At 34.0% G+C, this 20,555-nt stretch overlaps 2 long non-coding RNA genes across 2 annotated transcripts in view; one reads left to right on the forward strand and one right to left on the reverse strand.

Annotated features, from left to right (window-relative positions):
* Positions 1-20,555, forward strand: part of LOC134759695 (uncharacterized) — a 94,037-nt gene that overhangs the window by 34,072 nt on the left and 39,410 nt on the right. The gene's annotated exons all lie outside the window — the stretch shown is intronic.
* Positions 16,898-20,555, reverse strand: part of LOC112132116 (uncharacterized) — a 60,496-nt gene continuing 56,838 nt past the window's right edge. Inside the window, exons 4-6 of the long non-coding RNA XR_008522332.2 lie at positions 20,258-20,446; positions 18,425-18,518; positions 16,898-17,739 (exon numbers count right to left, since the gene is read on the reverse strand). This is a non-coding gene — a long non-coding RNA (uncharacterized LOC112132116). The remainder of the gene's footprint in view (positions 17,740-18,424; positions 18,519-20,257; positions 20,447-20,555) is intronic.

Genomic DNA, 20,555 nt, shown 5'->3' on the forward strand with positions numbered 1-20,555 from the left:
GGAATCCAACTTACAAGGGACGTCAAGCACCTCTTCAAGGAGAACTACAAACCACTGCTCAAGGAAATAAAAGAGGATACAAACAAATGGAAGAACATTCCATGCTCATGGGTAGGAAGAATCAATATTTTGTGAAAATGGCCATACTGCCCAAGGTAATTTATAGATTCAATGCCATCCCCATCAAGCTACCAATGACTTTCTTCACAGAATTGGAAAAAACTACTTTAAAGTTCATATGGAACCAAAAATGAGCCCACATTGCCAAGTCAATCCTAAGCCAAAAGAACAAAGCTGGAGGCATCACACTACCTGACTTCAAACTATACTACAAGGCTACAGTAACCAAAACAGCATGGTACTGGTACCAAAACAGAGATATAGACCAATGGAACAGAACAGAGCCCTCAGAAATAATGCCACATATCTACAACTATCTGATTTTTGACAAACCCGATAAAAAGAAGAAATGGGGAAAGGATTCCCTATTTAATAAATGGTGCTGGGAAAACTGGCTAGCCATATGTAGAAAGCTGAAACTGGATCCCTTCCTTACACCTTATACAAAAATTAATTCAAGATGGATTAAAGACTTACATGTCAGACCTAAAACCATAAAACCCTAGAAGAAAACCTAGGCAATACCATTCAGGACATAGGCATGGGCAAGGACTTCATGTCTAAAACACCAAAAGCAATGGCAACAAAAGCCAAAATTGACAAATGGGATCTAATTAAACTAAAGAGCTTCTGCACAGCAAAAGAAACCACCATCAGAGTGAACAGGCAACCTACAGAATGGGAGAAAATGTTTGTAACCTACTCACCTGACAAAGGGCTAATATCCAGAATCTACAATGAACTCCAACAAATTTACAAGAATAAAACAACCCCATCAAAAAGTGGGTAAAGGATATGAACAGACACTTCTCAAAAGAAGACATTTATGCAGCCAAAAAACACATGAAAAAATGCTCATCACTGGCTATCAGAGAAATGCAAATCAAAACCACAGTGAGATACCATCTCACACCAGTTAGAATGGCGATCATTAAAAAGTCAGGAAACAACAGGTGCTGGAGAGGATGTGGAGAAATAGGAACACTTTTACACTGTTAGTGGAACTGTAAACTAGTTCAACCATTGTGGAAGTCGGTGTGGCGATTCCTTAGGGATCTAGAACTAGAAATACCATTTGACCCAGTCATCCCATTACTGGGTATATACCCAAAGGATTATAAGTCATGCTTCTATAAAGACATGCACACATATGTTTAGTGCGGCACTATTCACAATAGCAAAGACTTGGAACCAACCCAAATGTCCAACAACGATAGACTGGATTAAGAAAATGTGGCACATATACACCATGGAATACTATGCAGCCATAAAAAATGACGAGTTCATGTCCTTTGTAGGGACATGGATGAAGCTGGAAACCATCATTCTCAGCAAACTATCACAAGGACAAAAAACCAAATACCGCATGTTCTCACTCATAGGTGGGAAGTGAACAATGAGAACACATGGACACAGGAAGGGGAACATCACACACCGGGGACTGTTGTGGGGTGGGGGGAGTGGGGAGGGATAGCATTAGGAGATATACCTAATGCTAAATGACGAGTTAATGGGTGCAGCGCACCATCATGGCACATGTATACATATGTAACAAACCTGCACATTGTGCACATGTACCCTAAAACTTAAAGTATAATAATAAAAAAACAAACAAACAAACAAAAGCAGACCTACCGTTCAACCCAGCAATTCCATTACTGAGTATATATCCAAAAGAAAACAAATTGTTCTACCAAAAAGACACATGAACTCGTATGTTTATTGCAGCACTTTTCACAGTAGCAAAGACATGGAATCAACCTAGGAGCCCATCAATGACAGAATGCATAAAGAGAATATGGAACATAGTATCATGGGATACTATGCAGCCATAAGAGAAGAATAAAATTATGTCCTTTGCAACAACATGGATGCAGCTGGAAGTCATATTCTAAGTGAATTAGCCCAGGAATAGAAAACCAAATACTGCATTTTCTTACTTATAAACGGAAACTAAACATTGTGTACTCACAGACATAAAGATGGCAACAATAGACACTGGGGACTACATTCAGGAACAAGGGTAGAAAAATTAACTGCTGAGTACTATGTTCAGTGCCTCGGTGATGGGATCATTTGTATCCCAAACCTTAGTGTCACAAAATATACCCAGGTAACAAACCTGCACATGTAACCCCTGAATTTAAAATAAAAGTTGAAAAAGAAAAAAAAAATTGACAAAACTTTGAGAAATAGCTTAAGTTGAAACAAAAAATAACTTGTAAGCAGTAATGAAAACATTTAAATTAAAGAACTGTACTATAGTATAAACCTACAGCAAAAGCAAGGAAAGATACTCATAACAGAAAACAAAAGTACCTTGTCTATAAAATGCCAGTTGGGAAGTCATCAACTTTTTTTTTTTTTTTTTTTTTTTTTTTTTGAGACAGAGTCTGGCTCTGTCGCCCAGGCTGGAGTGCCTTGGCGCGATCTCGGCTCACTTTAAACGCCGCCTCCCGGGTTCACGCCATTCTCCTGCCTCGGCCTCCCGAGTAGCCAGGACTACAGGCGCCCGCCACCACGCCTGGCTAATTTTTTTTTTGTATTTTTAGTAGAGATGGGGTTACACCATGTTAGCCAGGATGGGCTTGAGCGATCTCCTGACCTCAGGATCCGCCCGCCTCGGCCTCGCATAGTGCCGGGATTACAGGCGTGAGCCACTGCGCCTGGTCCAGTCATCAACATTTTTTTTATCCTCCTTGCTTTGGATCCATATGAAAAGTCACTTGAAATAAAGTTATAACATAAATGAAGAGAAGAAAAAAAACCACTGTATTGGAAAACCTAAAGATTGTCTTGCAAATGACAAAAAAATTTCACTAGGCATAGTAAATGAGAAAATTTAAAGAAAGAGAACAGAAACTGGCTTACAAACGAGGTGGCAGTGTCTCTGACAGAAATTCACTTATACTCTACTTTGAAGATTGGGGTATTTTAGGTAGCAGGATGGTAAAGAGACGGAAAAGTTCACTCAACACTTTTTGTAGATATGACTCAGTAATGGAGCAGTGCACCAATAGTCCAAGGTCAATGTTGTCACACAATCAAAGAGAAAGCCAAATGACACTCTTATTCCTTCAGTGTAGGAGGGCTTAGCATGTCTCCTACATGGGGCATTAACATTAGGAAAAAGACTAGAAATATAACATGTCCCCAGAGTAGAGAACAGGTTAAGGCAAATCCACATATAGAAAAGTTGGCACAGGCAAAATTTCTTCACCAAATGCAGGTATATAGATAGACAGCTACTTGCAAAAAAAAAATAATAATAAGTAAATAGATGAAGAGAATTCCTCAAATCTCAGAACTTATTTTTGTGGCATAGAAAAGGAGAGAACTAACAAAAACAAAACTCAGGACTTAAATTACACAGTATTGTAAAGAGAAAAATGTATGCTTGAAAAGTTTAGAAGCATAATATGCATTAGAAAAAAATACATGTAATAGAGGAAGAAGTATAGTTTCAGTTGGCATCTGAATAGATTTTACACAAATTTGTACTGTATGATACAAAAGATGAAAAGAGAAAAAAACTTAAAAAAAATTCTTCTACCATTTAAAAATATTTATTGAACACCTATCAAATTTTAGACGTTGTAAGTGCTAGGTTTAAATAATATACAACATAAACATGCCCTTTGTCTTTATGAAACTTATAGTCTAATGAAATACATTAACAAACAATTGTACCATAATGATTCAATGCTCATAATCCTTTGTTAAAAGATTTCTTTTTAAATTGAAATATAAGAACTACGGAAAAAATGGTTCATAGAAGAAACTTTTAACAAAGAAATGCACATGAAAAGTTCTGAAAGCAAGAGAGGGCTCTATATGTTCAAGACACTGAAATAAAATTCAGAATGGGCGGACTGCAGCATTTAAGAGGAAAAAGATAAAATACAAAGCTGGAGAGTCACAAAGGGATTATTAGTGCATGCCTTTGAATGCCAAGATAAGGTATATTAACGCTATCATAAGAAAAGTAAAAAGTTTTTTGAGGATTTTGCATAGGGAACCATATTACTTCGCAGACATTAGAATGGATTGAGAAAAGACTTAAATGTAGACAAGAAGACTGGTTAGGTAATGTTACTGTATTCCTGGAAAGAGATGGTATTGGCCTGGACAGCAGTAGTTGAGGGAAATGAAGACAGTGTAGATTTAGACAATATTTAACATATGGCAGTGTCAGAACTTTGTACTTGGTTGAATATGATAGTGAAGTGAATAATGATTTAAGAATGATTTTTTTTGGTTAGGGGCTTTGGGCATAGATAGGGAACCTAGAAGGATAAGCAGATTTGGAGAGGGAAGATCATGCTTAATTTTAGACTTGCTGATTTTAAGAGTTTAATGGGAATAATCAGTTGAATGTGAAAGACAGAGGAGAGACCGGTTGAGACATTGGGATGTTTAAAATAATTAGCAGAGAACAATTGAAATATAGAAACAGATGTGGTTTTTGTACTTGAATATTTCAAATGGCAAAAGAAGAAATGAATATCTTCATTTGATAAAAAAAATAAGAGCCCATAAATGAGACTGTAAGAGGACCTAAGAGACATTAGGAAAAGTGCGAAAAGTCTGAAAAGTGTGGTACATGAAAGCCAAAGGGAATGAGGATCATAAATGTTACTAGGTCAGGTAACTCTGAGAATGTATGCATGTGAGCGTGCCTGGATGCTCACATAGTACATATTGTATTTATATAACATACATCATATATTTATAGAATATAATAAATTAAATAATATACATTTATTTCATTTATATTTATACATTTCAAAATTTATTTTTGGTTTTGAAACTTGGTGTGTTACAGCATATAACAACAAAACAACACAATTTCTTTTATAATATCCCTCACTTTTAAAAAGAGGCTGAGGAAGCAATTTTATTTGAACAGGTGAGATATTTTAGTGCAGATTGGCATCATTCTTAATCTGGCTTTTCCCAAAAGTAAAAATTTGAAATATATAGATAAAGGAATAGACTTCCTATATTTTGAATAATCCTCTTTGACATTATCTGTCTCTCTTGAGACTTTACAAGAGGTGGGTAGCTGAGATTAAATATTATGTTTTTTGGTAAGAACGTGGGGTGTGGTTATGTAAGGTTTCTAATTAAGGGTATATTCATATAAATTGGTAGTAAACAGAAAGAAAAGAGAAGTAGGCATATTCTTAAACAAACTCAGGAGGCTTACATTTATGTGCAAATGACTGACGAACTCTGACTTTGCATAAATTTGAACCGAAAGAGCATCTCTGGACACAGTGGTCTTCAGAAATAATTATGAATAATTGAGATCTTAACAGTCTATATTATAGAATTCACCCGTATAATTGTAGTAATTGCAGTTTACAGTTTTTTCATAGTAATTTCCATTGCTCTCCAAGGATGTCCAAGCAACACCATTTCCTACTAAACTTGAGCTTATCTGCCCAAATTTACCTATTTGTTAGAAAATGTTTATCTAAATAAATCTATGCTTTAAGCTGTTTTAGAGATTTGCATACCTAAGTCAGTAACTTTTAAATAATGTTTGCCAAATTGTTTATATTACTATTGAGTCATCTATTGGGGGATCCTTAGGGAGTTAGCCTGTTGTCCAATGAAGTCATTTTCGCATATGACAATACAATTATGTCATAAAGTTGGAAAAAATGTGTGTATGCTCAGTAAAAGGCTGGCATACACCCAGCTCATCTAAAATGATCATTGACTAATCACAGTAAAAATTAAACACAGGAGGTTTCCAAAATGTGTACTCTTTCATATTCACTTACCATGATGATTTAATCTGTCAGGACACTATACCTGCAGGCACTGATGCTCAGTTAATGTTAAAGTGCAGGTCTTACAAAAGTGTTATTAACTAGCATCATAAAAATTATTCTTAGAATTTAGATGTAACCAGGTCTATTTTACAGAGTTGAGATGGATAAAATTCAGTGAAAGTTGAAAGCAATCTCATATTTTCCCGATAGGTGGCTTTAGCAGGTGAAGTTGAAAGGTAGAGTTAATAATGGAATACTCATATTGAAAGACTCCTGACTCCTCATGGAAAACATAGGCTTCAGCATTTTAAAGTATATTTATTGAACAGCCATATGTTTCAAACATCTGGAATAGATTCATGCCAAGGAATCATTCAAATTACCATACAATTTTATGGCTATTTTCCACAAGCAATTCACCTGGACAAGAAAGTAATTTCATTACTTAATTCATTTATTCCATTAAGAGCTGTAGTTTCTCTTTTGTGTCAGTGACTCAGTGACTGGGCTGGGTGAAATTCTGGAATTACAGCAGTTAGAAGACATTTTCTTAATTCTAATGATCAATGCATCTGTCTATAATTTCTTAGCCTACAGATCAATAAATGATATAAAGTCATGATTTTGAGGTGATTGCTATGTACCAGGCATTGTGCTCCTTTTATGTAAGATGCTTAATAATTCTGTTAGTCATCCTTGAGAGGATATTATGTTTTGTGCACATTTTCTTGTTTGATAAATTGAGGTGTGGTGAGATTGAGTAAAATTTGCCCAAGTTCACATAACTAGCAAATGTCAAAGCAGTGATGAAAACTGAGTAGTCAGACTGCAAAGTGTTCACAATTTATCTACTGTCATACATATTATTTTAGAGCAAACCAAATACAGCCTGGAACTCTGAAATATTGCCCAAAGCCTTATTCAGGCAAAATAATGTAACAACATATTCCCAAATTTGAGAAACAGAATTTAAGTTTGTACCTTTGGATCTGGCAATTCTTAGCATAGCAACTTTAAGTGTGTTGTTTAATTTTTGAGTTTTAATCCCATTTCTTATGACAATTTGATGGTACAATGTCCAAAGCAATGATTTTATAGGTTGGCGAAGTGGCTTTGGGTTCCAAATAAATTCCAGTTCAGTTCTAATTCTATACCTTAAAAGAAATTGGGTCCTAATTAATATTTACTTTGGAAAAAAAATCCATAGAGAATGGGGGCTGCAAATGATTCAACATTGGCTAAAAACAAAAAAACACTGAAGTAGGAAATCAGAAGTCACCTAAGACAAACTTCTGACTGCCTATTTTGCTTCAGGATAGTCCTGCAAATGAGGGTAAAAGAGTCTATGCATTGCCTCGTCCATCCTGTGACAGGTGTCTACAAAACTCAAATTTTAATTGAATTATTCTTCAGTCCATCTGGGGTCTGATATTGGGAGTTTTCTCCCAGGATATATTTCTATGCTTTTTGATACTTAGAGTGGATTTCTCTTTAAGATGATGTAATATTAGTCTTCTATGAAGTTCAGAGATCTATACCATAGCTCAAAGCATTTTTCACCCTAGAGTACCAAATTAAAGATGAAAGGGGATGAAGAGAGAAATGCTCATTGAAATATAAATATTTCATCTTTATTAATTCTTAAAGCAGGTAAGATGAATTTTAAAAGGAAAAGGTGAAGTGTGTTATGTAAAATCCGGGTATTTCTGATGTGAATATTTTCCCCGCAGTTGGTAACTTCTGGGAAAAAAAAAGTCTATGCAGGAAATTTTGTCATTTATGTTCTGAATCTTAACTGAGATGAGTCAGTTTGGGGTATCTTTTTAATTAGCTTAATACAGTTAGAATTATCTCAGATTGGAAAGCTTTTGTAAGAAAGTGTATTTCTTTCAAATTAACTTTCTTACAATTAATTTTTTAGAAAGATACTGAAAATGTTTACAGAAAATAAAAACCTAATATACATTTCCAGTGCTCTAGTCCTTTACCTTATTACAATTGCTTATTTTCCATTTTATTACTAAAATTCTATTGAAGATCTGATAATAACCACAACAAAACACAAATATTTACAACACTACAATATAAAACTGATGCTCAACATCATTTGAAAAATTGGAATGATGTTCTAACTAAGCCACCAGATTTAAAAAGAGAATGAAAAGGAACTCATTTGTGTTTCATTTAAGAAGCTGCCACCAAATCTCCTCTTGAGACTATCATCATCATGAAATGATACTGTAAATCACTCTTTCCATTGGCATACTCTGAAGCCAGGTAAAAGACTACTATCCCTGTTCCCCTGCTCCCATCTATTTATAGATACTCAACTACCAGGAAACAACTGTCGGGACACAGGGGCCAAACAGGAACAAAGTTTAAAATTCTCCTTTCAAGGTGTAACTCCTATAGTAGGCTTTACTGCACACAAGAGAGGACAAGAACCAATATTATTTTATAACTGTAGTTTTTCTAGTAGTGTCTGTATATCTTTAATGTCTGTATATCTTTACAATATTTTTGATTATTCATTTCATAATTAAAAAGATTAACCAAATATATTCATCATATTCATATTTATGAATTATATAGGTATTATTTTATTATATTTCTTACATTATGAGGTAGGTACAAAATGTGAGTTAAAGATCCCTGTTACATTGTCTGTTAATGACATAAAACTCTTCAATAGTTTTAGTGAGATCAATTTGATTAAATTTATTCTGTAAATTGAAAATATTGATTGGATGGTTTGTGATACAGTGGCTCCAATATTTGGTTGTAAGTTCATTTTATTTCTCTACATGGTTTTATCATCTGTCATAACCGAAAATGATTCTTTATAAAGGCACAAAGATCTAAAGGGAAAAAGTAATTCATTGGTGCTACTTAATAAACTAGGCCACTTATTTTTTATTTCTTTCTATCTATTATCTAAAGTTTTATGTGCAAATCTGTTTAGAAAACTTGTGTAATTAGGATAAAAAGTTTTGCTTACCGAGTAAGTTAAACATATTGCAGTTTTGTGTTTTTAAGAAGCAGATTTAAAAATCACTGCAAAACCTAGGCCAGGCGCGATGGCTCACTCCTGTAATTCCAGCAGTTTGGGAGCCCGAGGCAGGAGGACTGCTATAGAACAGGAGTTCCAGTATAGCCTGGACAACATAGTGAGACGCCATGTCTGCAAAGAAAAGTAATAATTAAAATGTAAATAAATAAATAAAACTCATTGCAAACCTTTATTATTAGGTCCTTCTCTGGATGATTTTAAATAGATTAGAATCTTTTGTTTCTCAATTTAAATGCACAAATACCACTTTTTATAGATAATACAGTTGCATAATTTTTGGTAACAAAGTCATTTTGAAATGGAAAGATTACCAAGCATTTGCAAATGCTTGTTGTCCTTCTTTTAAAAAAGTTACTTTCTCATTTGTGATAAAAATGTCACTCTAACCTTAAAAGATTCGATGATTGTTTTTATTTTTTAATATATAATCTAGGAATTAAAGAGTGCTGAAAAAAAACCAGCCCATGTCGCAGTGAGCTGAGATTGCGCCACTGCACTCCAGCCTGGGAAACAGAGCGAGACTCTGTCAAAAAAAAAAAAAAAAAATCGGCCCATGTCAAAAAAACTCAGAACCCAAAATGAACAAATGGAATGACAAAATAAGTGGTAGTATTGGATAACACAGAATAAATAAATATCTATGAGTTCATATGGATATAAATAAATAATTGAATGAATAAAAAAAAAGAGATAAGGGACAGCTTTCTTACAAAACAATTCCAATTCATAATATAAAAGGAATGAGGAAAATCTGAAATCACCGTGTGTAGGACACAGTGATAATTGTTGCCAGCAAGATCTGCTGATGAATGACCAAGTCAGTATGCAAAATGGGAGGAATAAAGCCATATCTGTATTGTCTCAAAAGCCATATCTGTATTACTAATTTATTTAATTAATATTTAACCATTACAAAGAAAAAAAGTTTTAACATTATGGTGGAGAAACTTGGTAGGCAGTGCCTTTACCCAGGTGATCCAAGTAAGCATCACCAGTAATAAGACACGGTGATATAATGTGCCTGAGAAAGGCACAACATAACTTCTGTGTTATTTTAACAAAAATGCATAATATTCTAGTCAAGAGAAAACACTGGCATCCAAACTGACTAAGGTTAATCGAAGATGTCAAGATCATGAAAGGGAAGGAAAGGATGAGGAGCTGTTAAGGATGAGAGAAGACTAAGGAGATATGAAAAATTAAATTCAATGTGAAATTCTGGATTGGATGCTGGAACATAGGACAAAATATAAAAATATATTAGGAGAAAAATGGTGAAATTCAAATAAAGTCTATAGCTTAGTTAATAATATTATTGTATTAATGTTGATTTCGTTGTCTTAAATATACTATGGCTGTATAACATATTACCTTAGGGAAAGTGAAGTAAAGGATGTACATGAACTTTCTGTACCATATTTTCAACTTATATTTTCAATATTATGTGAGTCTGAAATTATTTCCAAGTGGAAATTTAAGAAAAGTGTATGTTCTGAGTAGAATATGAATGATAGCTACTTGCTAATACAGAAAAGGACAGCAAATTTGGAGCACGTGTCTTTGCTCAAGGAAAAATAAAACCACATCTCATTCTAAGTTTAACAGTGCTTTAAGAACTTTACCAAGAGACATCAGTAAAATTTGTGCTGTACAAAGAATTTTCATGGTTAGCCCCACCTAATTTCATAGTAGTATAAAAATTGCTGTATTTAATAACTTCTGTTTTTATAAACTTCAACACTTGCCATGGCAACCACTAACACTTTGTACGCTTCTGACTTCATCTTTATTCTTGTAATGGCTTGCCTTCTAATGAATTTCACATGTGTTATAATCTTTGCATTGTTAACCCAGAGTCATTTTATTTTATTCAATGCATTCTGTTTATAGTTACAAGCACCCAGTTTTTCTCATACAAGCATTTTTATTAATGAAATAATTTACTGTTGAAAATATATTTCCATTGTTAATCTTCCTTCTAGTGCTTGCAAAATGTAGTTCTTTGTTATACGTGCACTTTTATTCAACTATAGAGCAGACCTCTGAGAGTTCACGATTTGTACTAACACTTTTTTTTATATTCTTTAGCAATGTTTTCTGATTATTTGGACAGTATTTGCCCCAAAATAACACATGTTCATTTGTCACCAGGTTTTCTGTCTATTGTTTCAGTCACTATTATGATGGCAGAAAGATCAAGGGCTTACCCAAATACGTAAGCTTTTTGTCTTTTGTTTTTGCGTAAGACACCACGAGTAAAGGTTCATTACTTTTTAAAAATGTCCTATGGCTTAGAAATTGGTGAATGAATCAAATTTCATAGCTTAGTTTTTCTGAGCTGGATGTTTGGTTTATAGATCCCACCTACTGCTTCATATAACCATTACTGTCTGTCTCCAACCATGCTAATATGCTCAGGGCAAGGGTCACTCCTAATCATATTCTTCATAACCTGAGGGGCTTGCTCCTCAGATCTAATTATATGTCATTGTTGTTTCCTAATGACAAGACTGAGGTAGAAGTCACATTGGGAGCAGAAATATCAGCTCAGTCATTTTCTTCTCATTCTCTCCTGCTGGCATCATTCATATTATCTTAAATTAGAAGTTTCGTTGAAAGAGAGCTTGCAAGCAAGTTGCTTCTCCATTTCGTGAGGTTTAGTCTTCTTAAATGAGATTATCCAATCTATAAACCTATTGCTCAGGCATATATTGTTCTCAGTGAATCCTGTTGTTAAACTCCTCAGGGGTGTGAAATTTTCATTCTTCCTTTGGTACACCTTTGCCCCCATGCCTGATTGGGGGACTTCGCAAAGTGTAGGTAGTAGTGTCAAAACTCAAATCAAATATTAACACATCTTAATGTTTTTCTTACTTTTTAAACATAAAGTAAATATAAGCTCGAACATTGTCCTTAGAAATTCCAACGGATTGTCTTGCATGCTTTCTCTAGTGAGTGCTCACATTCTTATTTGCAGAAAAATAGTTTAGAGTATGAACAGTCCAGGAAAGAAAGGTCATCTGTAATGCCATCAATCCAGGCAATAGAAAGAGAAATTTAAGTATGTCTAGAAGAAACTCAGTGTTGGATTGGGATTTGGACTCATTAATTAGAAATTGAACAATATTTGTGACAAGGATTAATAAATATAGCTAGATCTTAGAGCACTTATAATAATATATAATAAAAAATAATAATATATAGTATATAATATAAATGAGATAATATATGTACAATATTTTAATTATAAAATCTATATATTTAGTTAATAATCATATTTAAAATATATAATCAATTTAACCTGCTATATAGCTAAGGTGGAGGTACAACTATGACTATCTTAATTTTCCACATGAGGAAACCAGCACATAGGATGTTGAGAAAATACCCAAAATCTTAGAGCTAATGGGTGGCAGTGTCAGGACACTTTCTTTATACACTGGCTCCAGAGCCCCTGCTGATAATAATATACTTGGCTGGCTCTAGAACCTTCATACATGATAGAAAGCAATTAGAGTAAATTAAACTAAATTTGGACAGATGTTTTCTTATTTGGGTAGTGGAAAAATAAAGACAGATGAAAACATCCTGAAGACATAAAAGTTTCATGGTGACTACTTTTTTGAAGAGAGGTCAGTGAGTGCGGAAGAGAGGCGTGAGCATTGAATTTGTTACTTTCTGTATAGTTTGATTTTTTTTTTTTTTTTTGAAACGGAGTCTCCCTGTCACCCAGTGTGGAGTGCAGTGGCGCGATTTCCACTCACTGCAACCTCCGCCTCCCGGGTTCAAGCGATTCTCCTGTCTCAGCCTCCCAAGAACCTGGGATTACAGCCATCCACCACCACTCCCAGATAACTTTTTTGTATTTTTAGTAGAGATGGGGTTTCACCATGTTGGCCAGGCTGGTCTCGAACTCCTGACCTCAGGTGATCCACCTGCCTTGGCCTCCCAAAGTGCTGGGATTACAGGCGTGAGCCACTGTGCCAGAATCAGTTTGATATTTTTAACTGATTGTCTACCTTCCTTTAATTCAGAGAAAATAAATTTAAGAGAAACAAATAATTTTAGCTCCTAATAAAACATTTGCTATAAATCCCTTCTTATTTAACATAATTTTGAAAGTGCTATGTAGTAAAATAAGTCGTTCAAAACGACAAAGATAACCATATTTAGGCAAATATTTATTATTTTCTGGATACATCATTACTTATCTTGAACCAAACAAAACAGACTTGAAAAAGTAGAAGTTATAATTTATTAGCACAGCTAATTAAAAAATTAACTTCCTGAATAATTATATTTGCTATATATCTAGAGTAATCAGTTATGAATTTTGGAGAAAAATTCTTTTTTTCCCAGTGGCCATAAAAATGAGGGAGAGAAATAACTACAAATAAATTCAGCGAGAAATCTGTGGGACTTATTTGAAAAAAGAAGAAACCTTGACTAAGCTAGGGTCATAAAACAAAAGCTGAAAATGTGGAGAACTAGCCACTGTGAAAGTTGTTAGAATCAAAATGGTGTCACTTGTGTTAAAAACAAACAAATCAGCAAACTTGACAAATAGAGCTCAGGAAAGCCGTGAAGCGAGGGCTGTCATGAATAAGTTGCTGATAACAAAAATGATCACAAATGACTGCAAAAATAGCAACCTTGCACAAAGGCCATCAAAATCTTAAACAAAGAAATATGCCCGTGAGGACATCTGCCCTGCAAGTGCCTGTTTAAGCTCAGATTGGTTCAGTTCTTGTTATTGATCCTTGTAGCCAAGGACAATTATCTCAAAACAATTATGTGACCTTCCTCATTTTTTTCTCTAAGAACCTTTGTCTTTCATTACCTCCTTGAAAGCATACATAGTTTATTATGGTACTCATAGTCTCATTGCAATGCCCTGTTCTCAAATAAATATTATTTTCTTTTAGAGTATTTCTCTGTGTTTATTATTTGCAAAGGTTTTGACTCTGTGTAAATTAATCTACATATTTAGCATAATTTATTTTCTTTGTTTTCTCCTTTTCCATCATTTTCCATTGTGCACCAGTTATGTTTATTAATGAAATTAGCACATAATTCAGTTGTTTTTGTTTAGCCAAGTTTTTCATTTTTATAGCAAGAACTGCTAACAGACAGATGGTTTGGAAGAATATGCATTTTTACAGTTGATGGACAGATGGTTTAGAAGGATACTCATTCTATTGAATTTCATTTTTCAAGACTCCTAAAGTATAAGGTTATACTCAATTATATAATACATACTAATACATTATTAAATTGTTAGATATTTTTTGTGAAGGAAAAATAGTGACTTGACAAATTGGCTAAAATCTCCTTCATTTTCTGTGTTTATAAGCTAGACAAAGCAGGAAAGGATGCTACATGAATAAAAATACAAGAAAAATCACTTCTATCATTCAGAAAATGGTGGGTAGTTTGTAAATGGATATTAGAAATGCACGTGTAACTTAGAAATTCACCTAGCTCAATTGATTAAATAGAGCCCAAAATGAGAATGTAGGGGAGAGAATAGAACACCTGGATGGGTACAAATTATGTATTAAAAGGATATAACATTCAGATAAACCGATAACCGCATATATTGGTATGTGAGTGCTGGTTGTGTTTAGAAATGTGGTTATTTCCCAATACCTCAGGAGAAAACACATGAAAATTTATCCCAGACGTAGAAGACATATAATAGCTAATTTAAAAAGCATTAATTAATAAAACTTCAAATGTCTCTCTCACCCACTACAGTGAAGATTTGTGGACTCATCTTGTATTATTTTTCACCACTGTATGTTTAACACATTATGAATTATGAATTAAAACTGAGACATGTAAAGAATATTTACATTTAAATTCACTTTAAAATAATACTATAGCTCATTATATGTGAACACAAATAAGCTATTTCATTAGAAAATGCCTACTTTTGCAAATAATACTCATGAAAAGTGTGACATTATTTTACATTTACTTCATTTTAAATACAAGTTGCTTCATATATCTGCATCTTAGCATCCTACTAAGTAAACTAGGAATGATCCTGCCAATTTCAAAGTTTTTAAATAAATACCAAATAAAATAATGAATGTAAAGTCTCCCATATATGCCTGAGAGATAACAAATGCTCAAGATGAAACTTTGGATGATTGGGTAGTGGCTTTAGGGCTGGTAATAGTAAAGGTATTAAAGGAATAGTACTACTACTCCTACTACTACCAGATATTATTACTGCTTTTATTTTTTAACCCAGGTGTATCGTAACTAAAAGTGCATACATCTTATATGTAGAGCTCAAAGACCTTTTATATATGTATTTACCAACATTGTCATTACCAGAATTAAGATGTATTTCCTTTGTTGTTTTTGTATAATTTCTAAAATTGTAACATTTTGCAACAGTATAAAATTCCAGCAATATCATTTTTGGAAAATGAATTACAGTGTTCCATTTGGTAAATTAATCAAATAACATAGATACAATCAAATAACATAAATACAATGCGTAATATGTAGCAAAATTGAACAAGTATATAATTAGGTATCATTTGTTCAACTAACTCATTTAATTTAACCAGATCTTGATTGAAGAGTTAGTTTCATATTAAGAGTTAGCTAATTTCCTGTCTGGCCTATGTAAAATTTTAATTATTATTCTGACATTTTATAACACCTTTTCCTCCATTTAGTTTTTTTTCTTTTCTGCACTTAAAATTATCTAGAATGTTAAATAATTGACTTATCTATCTTGCTCATTGTGTGACTTCGCCACTAGAATACAAATTACATGAGGACAAAGTGGTTTATTCATGCCTTTTTGCCCAGTACCAAGATTATGTAGCATAGTAATTGCTCATTAGATATTTGTTAAATAAGTGTTAAAAGGAAAGTAGATTTTAAAAATATGGAAAATGAAAATGCAGAATTATGTCCACATAACAAGTATTAAAATATGATGAAAAATAAATGAATAAAAATAAGAGTTGTTTTAGTAGTCTTTTTTTTTTTTAAGACATAGTTTTGCTCTTTCACCCAGGCTGGGGTGGAGTGGCATGATCTCGGCTCACTGCAACCTCTGCCTTCCAGGTTCAAGCGATTCTCCTACCTCAGCCTCCCAAGTAGCTGGGATTACAGGCACGCCACCACGCCCAGCTAATTTTTGTAGTTTTAGTAGAGACGGGGTTTCACCGTGTTGGCCATGCTGGTCTCGAGTTCCTGACCTCGTGATCCACCCACCTCGGCCTCCCAAAATGCTGGGATTACAGGCATGAACCACTGCGCCCAACCCATAATGGTTTATTAGATTTCAGCAGTATAGCAATACCTTAATCTCTCCATGCATCAAATGCCAGTATTTTCCAATTACCTTTTGGAAATTTTTTTTTTTCACTCACAAGTATATATCTTATGATGAGAACTTCCCGACTCAAAAACAGTGCAGATGGAATTGTTGCAGAAGTATGGGCTATGTGAAAACACAAAAAATGTTACATCAGCAATTTCAAATAAATGAATACAGAGGACAAATTGATAAATTGGTTAAATGGAACTGCTCTAAGGTGAAAAACAATTTCTTGTTTTTTTCTTTGATACATAACACGGAATGAAGAAATTCATGATGAAGAAAATCACACGTGACCTATCTCAAGGGTAGATGCTGTTGCCCAACTCCAGCTACTCATTTCCACGTAAGGATTCAGACCCATAGTCATCTTATCCTACAGAATTTTTTTTTTTTTTTTGAGACAGAGTCTCGCCCAGGCTGGAGTGCAGTGCCGTGATCTCAGCTCACTGCAAGCTTTGCCTCCCAGGTTCACGCCATTCTCCTGCCTCAGCCTCCCGAATAGCTGGGACTACAGGCGCCCGCCACCATGCCCGGCTAATTTTTTTTTGTTGTTGTTTATGTATTTTTACTAGAGACGGGGTTTCACCGTGTTAGCCAGGATGGTCTCGATCTGCTGACCTCGTGATCTGCCCACCTCGGCCTCCCAAAGTGCTCGGATTACAGGTATGAGCCACCGCGCCCGGCCCAGAATTTTTTTTACACAGAGAAGACAGATATCTATATTTTCATGTCAAATCTTTCAATTTCTAAATTTTGACACTGCAACAGTTTGTGGCAGTAAGAAAATATACTTGAATGCCTCCATTTTGACCTCTGATTTCATTTGCAAATATTTATTCATAAATATATGTACAAATTAAACATCCATTAAATTGAGCACAGGATCAAAAGAGAGAACACAATAACCTATTCAGTCGTATTAAGCTATTGAGTAATATATTCATGGGTGTAAATCACAATTTCAGGGAAGATGTATTATTTTCTGCTTTTACTTGCTCTTCACTTGGAGGAAACTCCTAAAATGTTTATATAAACTTAATTTTACTTCCTCCAGTATTTTTGTTTTGCAGTGAATGATGTATTTTCTCTTTAAAGAAGTCTTTTTAAAATAAATATGGAGGCATCTACTATCCTAATTCTTTTTTCTGATGTCCAATTTATATTCATATTTTTTAAAAGAGTGTATACTCACAATTATGAAACAATTTAATCCAATCTTTTTTACTTATCTTGGGAAGGATCAAGGAAAAAGTGACTATATGCCTTATGCCCACTTGAAAACGCATATTGCTGATACATAGTCTCTCCAATTATTTCATTCTTTAATAACAGAGATGACTTCCCAGCATCTTAATAATTTTCACTGCTTCTTCCTGGATAGTGTCCAAATTATCTGCATCCTTGAACTTGTAGAGCTTATAAAGGAACATAATATAGAGAGATAATTAAAGTAAAAATTAAGTAATTCTAACTCCTCTTGACAGTGATTGTGAAAGTCCATATTTCTTATGAATGATGTAAAAAGCAGTAATTTTTTTCTAACCCACACTTGCCCTCCACCTTTAGAGTTACTATCTATTTAAAATAATTTGATAATTTGGAATAGCAGGCAGTCAGGATGTAGAGTGCATGAGATGAACATGGTGAGGAAAGAGAAATGATTAAGTGATGGGGGGGTGGTGCTCTTTTTCTGTAACAGAATCTCCATGAGAGAGAAGGCATGAGCCCCAACCACATGTTGATGCTTTTATTCTAGCTACATCTGTGTGTGTGTGTATTTACTCAGACATTTATCATGCACCTTCAGTGATGGAAAACTTCTTTTCTCAATGCACTATATTTTTAGTTAATTGTAATTATCAGAAAGTTTTTTTTTTTTGGCTTTGTGCCCAAATTCTTCTTCTTGCAAGTAGCACCTAGTGAGTCAGGACCAGAGTTGGAATATGAACCAGGACTTGATTCCACAACCCAGTGTTCTTTGCCACTGAAGATTACTGTATTGTATTAAAACACCTCTGTTCCTTAGATATCTTTTCTACATCCCACATTGATGTGCCAGAAATTAAATAGTTCACACAGAATTCCAGACAGAGTTCTCACCTGCTTGAGCTTTAAGTGAATACTGGGAAATCCCAAGATTTCTGTCCTAAACTTGGAACCACGTAGTATACGTGTGCCCACAAGAGTCAGAGAACTGCAAGAGGTCACAGGATAGTAATCAGGAGATGACTTACTGACATATTGAATATAACTAATTTAAAATCATATCATTTAGAAAAAATTATCCCAGTCTTAATTAGATGGTTAATGAACATGAAATACAACTATGTTAATTTTTAAGGGTATACATTATTTATTAATTTTGTAACTCTCTGCCAAAATAATTTGGTAAGTCAGGAAGTATAAAATAACTGTATAGTTCAAAGCATGATATTTAATTTGCTGAAATTTATTTCTATACTTTATGCTATAGGAGCATAGACACAGAAAACAAAGTGTTTAATTAATATAAATATATTGTAGACTACAAATATTTTTGTTGTTCATTGAAAACCTGTCAAATTGGGTGTACATAGAAGCTTTCCTAATTTGCAATGCAATTGTTTCATTAAACTGCAGCTTAATATATATAATTATTAACAAAATAAATTAATTCTCCTGTATGTAAAATTTTATATAAAAACCTGAAGTATACTACTTCATAAATTAGTTGCTTTACCATTTAAATTATTGATTTAGTTAATTTGCTTATTTGCTTGTTTATTTCTTTATTATTTTTGAATGAATAAGTGAAAGTAATTTGGCCTACATATAATTCACTTTTTTAGTTTATGAATGTTTGAGGATTTGGGCAAAGTATTTCTGGAAAAGAGAAGAATGAAGCCATCTGTATTTATTTCAGGAAAGACAAAAAATATTTTTAAAGAAGCAACACAGATGGTCTGAAACGTGCTGTGGTCTTTGGGGCTTTTATTGTACTATCAGTGTCACGCTTGGGGACTGTGTTTCCTCCACTATGAAAATAGGAGAGCACTATTTCCCCTATCACTTTGTAACACTTCAAATATCATCAGGATTATCTATTTTAAAAAACAGACTACATTTCTCACTGCGAATATTGTCACACTGTCTCTCTTTTTGGAGGTATCTCTTTTGGCAACTTTACCATTTTTGCTGATATATATTTTTCTATTATTTTTAAGTAAAATTGACACATTTTCATAAGTCATTTGTGTAATGAAAACAAGTAATTTCAAGTAAATTACTCCAATAACAAAATATGATCCATAACTTTCTAATATTGGAAAAAATGTGCTTTTATGGAGTGCTTGACTTGCTTCTCCTTGTTTATGTAGGACACAAAAGTTATCGCTCTATTTTTTGGACCTGCTGGGTTTACAGTTACATGAATAAATCACTGAATTCCTGAAAGCCAGAGAGCAACTGTGGAAGCTAAGTTGGTTGCTCCTTTTGTAGCACAGAGCTCTACAGGCAGTCAAGGATGCAATCACAGACATTAGACCAACAAGCAAGGCAGCTCCTGTTTTGAGGTGGAGAAAAATAAGCTGCCACAAATGCCTTAACACTTTATTATTGCAATTGATCATATTTATGAAGACCTCATAAAGTTGCAAACAGTTATAATACAAAAAGGCAGTTAGAATAATGCAAAGTGGTCTATCATAGCCTCTTGATGACAACTTTATTATTGCTATGGACCAATATTGTACAGAGGAATCTAGTAGCCATAAGTTATCTTGAAGTGAAGCAGCACAGCAGGCTGGAGTATTACTGTATAAAATTTATTTTTTATGAGACACAGTAATTATATCAAACAGTTACCAAAACGTGTGGGAACTACAGGATCTATTAGGATACCACAACAGAGACATCTCCTTTATGTACATTGGGAATGGCACTAAGCATTACTACCTGGGTAGAGAGACAGGCTCTCACAACTCATTCTTGGATTGCCTATAAGTTAGTGTCTCAGATGAATGGCAAAGACGAAGTTTAATAACATGTGGTCTCATGGAGCTCAGCAGAGCAGGCTTAATGGCTTCTCTCCAGGAAAAGGGATTTAGCATTCACCGGCATCTAATTAGGCTGTTACATTTCTTACTGTAAGAGTCAGAAGGAAAGAGGTTAACTATCACCTGTGGACTATTGCCTGTTTATTCTTGAACATTTATAGTTTTATTAAAGAGGATAGGAAACAAAGGAAACAAAC

The sequence above is a fragment of the Pongo abelii genome, chromosome 12 (genome assembly GCF_028885655.2).
Source record: "Pongo abelii isolate AG06213 chromosome 12, NHGRI_mPonAbe1-v2.0_pri, whole genome shotgun sequence".
Lineage (NCBI taxonomy): Eukaryota > Metazoa > Chordata > Mammalia > Primates > Hominidae > Pongo > Pongo abelii.